This window comes from Habropoda laboriosa, unplaced genomic scaffold (genome assembly GCF_001263275.1).
Source record: "Habropoda laboriosa isolate 0110345459 unplaced genomic scaffold, ASM126327v1 scaffold2, whole genome shotgun sequence".
Lineage (NCBI taxonomy): Eukaryota > Metazoa > Arthropoda > Insecta > Hymenoptera > Apidae > Habropoda > Habropoda laboriosa.
This window is the reverse complement of record NW_017100190.1, coordinates 3,657,770-3,669,073: the sequence shown is the minus strand read 5'-3', so window position 1 is coordinate 3,669,073 and position 11,304 is coordinate 3,657,770. Positions and strand designations below refer to the sequence as shown.

At 44.6% G+C, this 11,304-nt stretch overlaps 1 protein-coding gene across 1 annotated transcript in view; it reads left to right on the top strand.

Moving 5' to 3' along the window:
• The window catches only part of LOC108580110 (barH-like 2 homeobox protein), a 51,117-nt gene that overhangs the window by 17,711 nt on the left and 22,102 nt on the right, over positions 1–11,304 (top strand). The gene's annotated exons all lie outside the window — the stretch shown is intronic.

The window sequence follows — 11,304 nt, the reverse complement described above, 5'->3', positions numbered from 1 at the left end:
TAGCCATTAATGAACGATTCTCGTATTCTCATGGTTATAACGCTCCCAGGCAGCTGTGCTATTCGTGCATTACGCTTACATTAACCAGTCTACTTACCTCCGTCTTATGGACGGACAGGACGATCGAGCGACCTGACTCTAAAGTGTGGCTGAAATAAATAACGAACACTTCGTAAGTCACACGTCTCGGTAATAGTATTTCTACATTGGTAGAGGCCACTGCTATAGTCACTGCAAAGACTCGCGATAATTTTAACGCGAGAGAGAGAAAGAGAGAGAGAGAGCGTGTGTATTACACCAAGTTTTCCATCCGGTGGCATTATAATGTTGCAATTAATAATAAAAACCCGAGGGGAAGAAATGGCCGAGGCTGAACGCTCCACTACACCAGCCACCACTATTAACAGTAATGAATCGTCGTATTTAACGATAATCGCGTGGATCACGATTAAAATTAATCGAAGTAATTATTACACGTGGCTATATTTACGATCCTCCGGATGATTTATCCTTTGCATAATGAACGAAACGTGCCGCGTTTCGTTTGTTTCAGGGTGAATCGTGAGTACTTGACTAACCGCGACGAATCTTCGTAGTCTGTTCGTCGTTCGTGGGACTGTTTAAACGATGGAACAACGAGGAGAAAACTAGAGCACTGGTCGGTTAGAGTGGTAGTGGCTTTGTGATTTGAAGGAGCGAAGAGAGGCGAAATTTTGTTTTAACGATCGTAGAAACGTACACGCGAAACTCGGTTGCAAGCTGTTATCGACGTTTCTGTTATCTACGGTCACGAGAGGGACAGACCGATGGAAAGTGGCAAACAGGTTGGACACACACCCGGGGATACGTTAAAAAATTCACACGAAAATGGCATCTGGTCTGTTTGAACGGTACTATATACGATTCGTACGTGTACAAGAAACATGTTGCGAGTCGCAAATCAACCTGTAGATACGTGATCGGTGACGTGCGATACTATCGATATTATTTGCAAGTCGTTCGTGGTGTCTCTTTAGGGAGGGAAAAGGTTTTAGCAGCAACTTTAACCCGTTCGCTGCTTCCGGCGCTTTGGAAATTTGCTGGTACGGTGCTCTGTTGGTGTCTTTAAACGAGTTGAAATTTTGCTAACACTGTGCTTTGGCGCTTTCGAACGATTTGAAATTTTGCTCATACAGTGCTCCGTTGGCGCCTTTAAACGATTTGAAACTTTGCTCGTCCTGTGCCTTTGGCGCCTTTTGCAACACTTACACAGTAGTACCTGGAATCCTGAATTTTTCATCTCTCCTCACTTCCGTTTAATTGAACAGAAAATAAATTTCAACCCGACCTGCGCTTTTAGCGTCTTTTGCAACACTTCCATCGCAACTTAATCCTGAATTTTCAATCTTTCCTCACTTCCACTTAATTTCAAACCGATGCGACTTCACTCGCACTCTCCTTTAGAGCCTCTTACCATAATTTACTCCTTAGTTTCCCCACTTCCACCTAACAGACCCTAAAACATATTTCAAACCGACGCGACGCGACGCACCTTACCAAAGGGTTAACCACCCTTGCGTCAACCCTACCTTCCACACTTCCTCTATTCTCACACCGTCTTCCCGTCGTTCCTCCAAATCCACCACACGTCGGAAAAAACGAAAGCGAAACCAAGACGCAGAAGCGAAAGGATCGAAGGATAAATTGTCGGAGCGGAATAAAAAATCCGGTGAGTTTTGTACCTCGAGTTAAAATTCGAGCGCGTATTAGGACGTGGATACTGTTACATGATTGAACTAGAGCAAGGTTTCCCCGGCGGGGGTTAACGAGTGTTAGCTGTTGCCACATTATAACGAGATATCGAACGAACAGCGCTCGCGCGCGCTCATCGTATCGTGTTTCACCCTTAAAGAGCGGATATTGCAGGAGGATAGGGTTTGGGCTTGAGTTAGAGGAGAAGGGTGGAGGGGAGGTAGCGAGGAGAGAAGACAAGGAAAATGTTGGCTCGGTAGCAGCCGACACTCGAGCATCGTCGCGGTGCGCCTAAAGGGAGCACCAAGGGAGAAGCACACGCGATCCTCATTACGCGGATACGCCGCGCCGGTGTCGTGATCGTTACCCCGCGTTCACCGGCGCGATATTATGTTTTCATATCGGGTAATAGCGACGATAACGCGGTCAAATGGTTCCGCGAGCCGATTTCACGATCCGCTTCCGATACGTCACGCTTCGGGGAGAAAGGAATCGGTCTGTTGTGCCTGCGAGTTAAAAAGATCGCTCGTTTGTTGGTAGGAACAAGAAGTACAATGAAAAAGGATTAATAATAAAGAGGAGAGGAAAAAGTTTGCGGCGAATCGGCGGTAAAGTAGGTCTGACTTCTTCGTTTTTTCCTTTTTTCTCGAATGCTGCTTTAGCCTATGTTCCACGGTTCGTACGGGTGTCATCGAGCTCTTTCTCTTGCATACAGCGGTCGTAGGTTAATAACGCGTTTTAGATAAATAGAAGTGTTTTTTTTTTTCGTCGTATTCTGTATAATTTTGCACGCGATAATATGAATGGAGAGAGAGAGAGAGAGAGTTACGTGGTTGTAATTATGTGATACATTATTCAGTACCTCGGTACCAGTTCTTCGGCATAGTCAAGTTCCCAGTGAAATCTACGATACGATCGCAAGATAGTAATAAACATTTAATATCGTGAAATATTAACCTTTTATCTATTAAGAGTGTAGATCAATGTGACACATTTTTTGCTAAATTAATATGTAACAATTTTCATGTAACGATACAAGGAAGAGATACATATATTACGCTGTCTGAAAGTAGACAATTTCCAATAGATCTCTATAATCAAGTGCTAGAAATAAACAGCTGTTGAAATACGACGATAGTGAAACATACGGAAATTTCATCAAGGAGCGCACTTTTTTTCCTGCATTTTAATTCTATATAAATTTACATATCACACTTGCCTTCTCATAAAATTCTACAAAACATACCATGACCCACCGGTGGAATCTCTTTTCACATCCTAGGATCACTCGGAGACCCATCGACAGGTCACACCATCCTAACCGTGTTAACAAATAAAATCCCGCATGGAACCTTCCGATAAAGAAGAACGTGCGAACATCCAGACTGCAAACCCCGGTTGTATCGATTCGACGACAGTGACAATGACAATGGCGTTCTCGCGTAAAACAAACGACCGAGCCCGGCCAGGGTTCGAGGATCGTAGGCGTACCGCGAGAATGAGCTTCTACCCTGGGAAGCGTGGAGTGTGAATAACGCTGGGTGTCGCGTTAGTAGGAGCGAATGGCAGCGGAATAGGCATCACACCGCCTCATTCTACCGTCTCGACACCCCGAAAAGCCACGACACCGAGGGTGGAGGCGTTACGGAACGATCCAGGGGACACGGAGGAAGGCGAACCGGCGCGGCGAAGGGTAGCGCGGCCGGAGGGGCGAATATCAGTGTCGTTGCGGGGAAATCGGGCGGAAAATGGGAAATCCAGCGACCTGGTGACAAATGGTTGATCACCAGCCAGGGGTGAAGCTTAGCTCGTGGCTCGTACAACGGTGGCGGTCGGTGTTAGACGAGTTTTCGGCGACACGGGAGGAGGAGAATAGGGGTGAAAGAGAGGGAAAAAGAGGGACGACGGGGTGAATACACTGTGCGGTCATTGGGCGACAAAGCTATGCGGTTCTCCGCTGTATTTTCTCCGAATTTTCCCTTCTGAATTGAGAACCCTGATTGCAGCCTGTCTTCCGAGAGCTTCCAATGATTTATGCTTCTTACGTCCTTCGTGATTGAATTTTTTCTTTTAGTTAGAACGTAGGGGGGTGAAGTGACTAGTTGTAGAAGTTGGTAATAAGATTGCAACCAAGTGTGCATACGTCGTAAATAGTTCGGCATACGTTGCTCAATTGCCGATTCCATTTTCCAATGCGTAACCTAAAATTGTGACGGAACGCGAACAAGGTCGATCGGCGTTATAGAAGGCTGTGTTATGCCCTGGAACTTTCCTCGGAGTAAGCCACGGTACCCTAGGAATCGACGCTTCTGCTCTGGTCTCTACACAGGAGATGTCATAAAAATCGTACGAACAGCTCCACATATTTTCCCTCGCAGCGTGTCATTTCTAGGAAATCGTTGATCAATCTGAAAAGTTCGAGGTGCATCGTAGTATCCTTTCACTTCCTCTACCCCTCGCGAATTTTCCAGGTACGAAAGAATCACCGTAAAACACTTGAACAATGACGCGAGACGTTATCGTCGTTATCCGATCCTCGCGACATTCAGCGGCCATCCGGAGTGATAGCCTGCGAGAGTCGAGTTGGGTTGGCTCGAATGCCCGAGGAAAATGTATCGACATAGCTGAGATTTTATTAAGCGAACTCTATGGAACGCTCATAAATCGGTCCATTTATTTTACGCGGCCTCGAGAACTCTTCGGAGCCCCCTATCTGTATTGTGTGTTGCGCGTCGTTCGAAAAACCACTTTTCCAAAGGTTCGCCGCAGCGATACCTCCGTAGAGGCCTTGATGGTGTTTCCCCCCTTTCGCCGAGCGATTGGTTCGAGCGAAAATGCCGCTGGCCGTTTCCTGTTTTCTGGAAGAAACCCTCCGTGAAGGTTGAGAGCGATACCACGCGGCGATAAAACGGGAAATTGCTGAATTCCTGTGGAATAATTAAATGACGCCCTTGGGCGTTTAAAATACTTGTTTGTACTGTTATCTTCAATCTTTTAGGGAGGAAGTTTTTTTTCATCTTATTAATTCCTTGCTTCTTTTTTTTTCTTTCTACTTCGTTTTCCTGTGTTTCCTCTCTTTCGCTTCTTTTTCTTCTTTGTTTGTGCTTTACTCGTCGAGAGGTTAGGAGGCTTTTTAAGAATAAAGATTGCAAAGGGTTAGAAGACAGAGGTGGGGAGTACACGCGACGAGGCGCGCGATATCGTTTCAAAGTGAGAAACAGCGGCGACGCTGGAACCACGGTAAAATGGAAAATTACTAAATTCCTGGAAGATAATTAAACTTCACCCTGACGGTAGCCCGCGACCGTATCTCCACCGGTGTTCGCACGTCGACCGAGGCGGTTCTGCGTGGTTTAAAAAAGTACGCCGCGAGCGTTGAGTGACCTGACATATTTCGAATACGTTCCTCCTCAGGGACAATGTTTTCTTCGCTTGGAAAAATACTTCTACTTTGTAATGAAAAAAGTCGTCGTCCAACAATGGTCTGAGGAATCCTTCAGAAATGTATTTCCAACGATTCTGGGCGATCGTTATGTTCCTCGAGAAGAAGAGAGGGGCAATTGTAACTTTGAAATCAGTGAAACTATCTCCTCTAAAGAAGAACGCTTAAGTAATATTCTCCAACATTCCGCTCGTTTGAATCTTCCCACGATCATCGAGGTTTGTCACAAGGGAGAGGAGGTAAAATGGAAAATTGTCATCTCTCGGTGACTCGGGGAAGAAATAAAATCTCTAAAAAATATTTTCCAATATTCCACTCGTTTGCGTCTCTCCGCGATCATCGAGGTTTGTCACAAGGGAGAGGAGGTAAAATGGAAAATTGTCATCTATCGGTGACTCGGGAAAGAAATAAAATCTGTAAAAAATATTTTCCAATATTCCACTCGTTTGAATCTCTCCGCGAGCATCGAGGTTTGTTACAAAGGGTGCGATAAAACGAGAAATAGCTGGATTCTCCGGGAATAATTAAAGGGCAGCCCCACGAGAGCACCCTTGGGTGTTACGCGCATCCAGCCGGTTCCTCGAATTTACTGCCGCTCTCGTGGATCTTACGGCCGTTACGAATCGGTTACACCTTTCAGCGCGAAACGATTAACGTCGCACCCCCGGTGAAACACGGTGGCCCTCGCTTCTCGCGGCTGGATACCGGATAAATGGCGAACGACACACACCAACGGGGGTGTTACCAAGGCAAAAAGGAGGGAATCAAGGGGGCGAGACAGAGACAATGCGGCGGATAATCGCGTGAAACGATTTGCTCTTTTCACGGCCGATTAAACCCGCAATCTGTTGACCGACCGGGAAAACAACCGGGGCGGATAAACGTTGAAATGATAGAAGGCTCGAGAAGACAAACTCGATTGCGCGTGATCGTTTCAAGCGCGAACCTTGAACTCCGACGCGACGTTCTACGTCTCGTGAAAAATTACACGGTTTTTCTCACTTTTACAAACGAATTTAAATTGAACGACCGTTGACGTAAATGAACCCGAGGTTAGTTCGTCAACTTCCAATTGACGCACTTACCGTTTGACGTAGCAGGTGTTTAGTACGCGCAACATCGGAGTTATAGGCATAAACTTTTCCGATGCTTCGTGTTGAAAAATTTATAAGACAAGCAAGCGACGAACTTCTGATACTTTGAAACAGATTTCTTTAAATACAATGACAGATGGTGCATATAGGTTGGTTCTAGATACCTTTTCATTTGTTATTAAAGTTATTTCGAGCGAAACTTTTCACCTGTCGAACGCAGTAGGTATTCTAGTTTTCAAAGGACACACTTTATAAAAATAGAAAATATTCTTTCAGGTATATTAGTTATCGTACTACTACGTGTACTAAAAGAAATTTTGTGGATAAAAAGAGGAACAGAGACGGTAATTTGGAAATGTGAAGTGGCTCGAAGGAAATTGTTAATACGAGCACGTTTCGATGACAGATTAGCGGTGGCACGAACGTGGAGCGTCGGTACCGTGAGCGGCCATTTTCGTGCACCAGCCCGACAAACAGAAGTGTCCTGGGGACGAACGAGGCTTCTGCTTCGAATCAAGAGCAGATAGCCGCGCGGGCGGCGTGTTTGAGGAGTTATCTCGGCCTCTGGTCTACGGCTGTTCCTCCCGTGTGCTTGAACATGGTGCCGTTAGCCTGTTCGCCGCGGGCGACCTCCATTCATGCGTCCAATTTAGACGTCAATGATGCAAATAAAGCATCGGGTCCCTTAATCGATCATCGCACCGATGCCGAACCTCTTCCTCCCTACACACGACGCACCGCTTCTGCCTCAACACGGGCTGTGCCTTTTTTCCCTCGGTCCTCTGAAATGCTAAATTGGTTATTAATACGAAAAAACTTGGGATCCAATTAGGGGAAAAAAAGGCTTTGTATTTTATTAAATTTTTTGCGACGTAGTTGAAAGCTTACTTGGTTGTTGGATATGTGTATTTAATTGCAAGACATCGTGCATTTATGCTGCAAGAGAAGCGAAACGAATATTCTAATTTCTTCGTTCTTCGGTACGTGTACGTTTATAAGAGTACTACAGACGAATAGGTGAGGTTCTTGCGAGGAAAATGAACCCAAACATGACTATATTCGGGCTACTTTTCACTGTGAATTTTTCTAAGCGCCATTTGAAAAGGTACACCCGGTATGATACTTGTGGCGTAAAATAGTCCGAATAGGGTCGTGTTTGGGCTCGTTCTTATCAGGAAAGTCTCATTTATTCATTACTAAACATCTCATTAACGTATAACAAAAATTGTGAAAATTTCAATTGACGTTGCAAGATGTGAGACACCAAAAAAGAATTAACCGTATGAACCTAACATGTTCATTCCTTCTCCAAACTCTACTTTCTCCCGATACTTCTACCTGCGTTCGAGCATTATGCTAATGACCAAGGCGAAGGTGGCGCTGTTCTCATGGCAACAATCCAAGCGTGCATCGGCGAGCGTTATCCGCGCGAACGGGGACAAACGGAGGAAAAACGGTGGCGGGAAGGGGTTGCACGGCGTGGGACACGCGAGTATCGTTAGTCGCGGCGCGGCAATTAGGTGCGGGCAAAGTCGGAAAAGTGGTGGCGGGCCGTGGTTGCATCGTAATTCACCGTTGGGACAAGAAAATCTTTTATCACCGTGTCGTCGGTGTCATCAGTCCGCTACATGGCCGCGAGTTGGCCGCGCTCCAATCCTCCAGGAGTCATTACCTAATTACCCGCGTCGCTTTATGAATACTTACGCGTCGGACTTTATCGTTCGTGAAGAACGACCGCGGAAAGAATAGCGTCGTGAAATACAGTTCTGTGTAAAAACAAGACAAGATGAGAAATCGAGTGTTGCATCTTTAGCATTTCCCTTGGACTTTGCTAAGCACTCGACTCAGGCAAAATACGTCTAATTTCATTAGCAATTAAGGGACGTAGTACAAGTTGGACGATTTAAATTCGCATTTGAATATTCTACACACCGCTGGTACAATTTCACTTTAGAGCAGGTTTCGAGGGTTCAGCAACGAGGATCTAAAGCTCGGTGTTCACCCGCGAACGGAGTAACGGAGTCATAATGACCCAGCGATAGATCATCGGGCAACTCTCATCCCGCGGAGTTCAAAGGGTAAACGAGGAGAGCCGCGTACGCTCATAGATTTCGCGGTTTCGCTGAACGGCCAGCAGGCAACAAACGTTTCAGCTCGCATTCCACGGAAGCCCGGAGGAATGAAGTTGTTCGCGCGAATATCCCGACGAGAGATTTGTAGGTCGGCTCACGCCAAAGCACAGAAAATATTTTCGTCCTCCATGGAGAACCTCGAAAACAAACTCCAGACTATTTTATACCTACACGCCGAACGAAACAGAAAGAAAACAGGAAGAACAGTTAATAAAAATAATTCGAGCGATGGTGAACGACGTTGTCTCTCGAAACCTTTCGACTCTGCTACATTCCATGCAAATTGGACACGCGCGCCTTCTGCATGACGAGCAAAGAACGCGCTCGTTCTGTCGGAAATAAACACCTGCTAATGTCCATTAGTCAATTCTTCTTGGCTACAGATTTTTTTCAACTCTCGTGTGGATGGACACGGTTTGATGGTATGGAAGCTGAGGCGTGTACACATTGTACAACGGTGTACGAAAATCGTTTCGACACACCGACCTATCGAGTGTTTTTCCGATTATTCACCGATCGAGAACGGGAGAACTCGTCCGGCACCACGATGGAATTTAATTACATCGCTACCGGTGTTGATCGTTCCGTTGGACGAAGAACGGCTGACGGTCATCCGAGTTGATTAGACGTTTGGTGTTGCTAAAGAATACGGCGATACGAAAACGTGATATATTGGAACGTCTCAATGACGAGCCGGAGAAACGACGTTCGAAACTCGTTCTTTCTCGAACAGTCTGTAATATAAGCGGGGTGTAAAAAATGGAAGAACACTTTGCCCTACGGTATTGCGTGCCAATAATTGACGAGAATGCAGCGCGAAACGTCGCATAGTTGCTATGCTACCTCTGCCGCGATCTCGTTCCCGCGTAAAGCAGTGCAACAAGAGTCGAGATCGTTCCGTTTCTTCTCTGCTGAATGTATCAAAGGAAGAAAATAGAAACGAAGGAAAACGCGTCACGTGCAAAATCGATTCCGCGAAGAGAAACAAGTTTTGTCGCTGGCAACGATATCTATCTACTCTATAGACAGCTTTTCGAAAGCTATACGGATAACAGAGGATACGTATTGGTGGTGTATAAGGGAAACATTGTTAGCTCGTGAAATTTCATTGCGTTAAAGTGTTGCGCGTTTCTTTTTCTCGTTGCACGCTCGATTTGCGTACTTTTATGGCCCATTACTTTAAGGCAAACATCGTTCCGGACGATAGTTTCGAACGTTCTCTCTGTCTTATTCTTCTGGCACCCGCGCTAATAATGTTTCTGCCCGAGTGTTTCTCTCTGGGTGACAAATGACCCTGGTTTATCAGTTCCTTCCTTTCTTTCTTTTCCGACGTTGAACAATTTTTTCAACACCTCTTGTTTTCGTAATTTATTTAATTTCATTAGATTAAGCTATTTCTGTGGCTTACGCTCGCGTTTAGATTTCATCGAGTGTGCTACATTGTTCGCCTTTGTAGTAAGCAACTTTACACGAATTAAATTCGTTCGCGATCTGTGAGTGTTTGAGACAGTCGGAGTCTGTTGGAATGTGTGAGTGATTTTGGCGAAGAGTGGAGTTTGTTTTCCGAACTTTTTGAAAATTGATTTATTGAATTATATTCAGACTTAAATAAATTGATCAGCTTCCACTTTCTTCCTTGTTTAATAAAATTATTTAAACGAGTTTTCTTTACTTCCAAAAAATCCTCAACACTTCTCACTCTCAGGACTATAATTTGATACAATAGATATAATTTTCGACTTTTCAATTAAAAAAAAAACTAGGCCTGTGAGTCCATTGATCTCACCTTAACCCTTGACTAAGGATCACCGTTGAAATATTAAATGCAACATCTCCTTGATAATCCTCAGACTACAAATGAACCCCGAAGTTAGAGTGGATATAAAAGTTAGTCACAATTAGGCGCAATCTTTTCTCACGAAACAAGGGCTAATTGGTCGTCTGTAACCAGAAACAAGAGGGAAAGCTATTTTTTTCGCGGATAATATACTCCACTGGCTAGTCCATGTTTCACTTTGAAACAGTTAAAAAAAAGAAGAGTGATCGATGCGGCGGACAATGTGCCATTGGATGCACGTACTGTCATTTTAGCTAAAGTATACCCGGTCGTTTCGCCGTTTTACCACTTACGCTGGAAATAATAGATGACGTTCAATTGCGGAATCCTTAATACATCTCTTGGTTCACCAACGGTGCCCCTCGCGCCCTCCTTCATGCGCCATTACTGGACGTAAAGACAATCGTTTGTTCATCGATACTGCTATTTCTTGTACGGTACGCGATCAATCAGCGTTTCTATACGGTGACGACAGAAAAGGACGCGGAGGAACCTTCCTGAATTTCAAAGCTTACCTCGATACTTTCCGTTCGAGCAATAATATTAACACATTGGTTAACCGTTTCGGTAGGATCTATCATTTTCTACGGTATCGTTCGTAACGAATGAAATTTCATTTTGCAACGAATTGACCTTAAGCCCTGTTTCTTAATGATGAACCAGTAATTTCGAGTCTGTGGCTTAACTGTTAATTATTTATTTCGTATCTTACATCTGCTCGATCGTTCGATTAGAAATTGATTAGCCGTGATAGCAGCTCTGGCTGAGCTTCAGCTTTGCACTCGGGTATAATGTGTGATAAATTTGTGATAGCTGCTATTATATATTATTGTTGGATTATTAGGAGGAATGAGTGTGTGTCTGTGCAAAAGTAAGAGCATCGAGAAGAAATAACATAGTAAGCATATGCTTAGTATGGGTGACGCTGGTATGTTTCTTTTCTCAGCGTCTTGTCGTGGTAGCAACGTGCCTTCCTCGCGTATCAAAAATAAACAAGATTTATAATTCAAGTAATATCTTTTAATTTATTACCATAAATTCTAATAATTATTCTAAGAAACTTTGTTC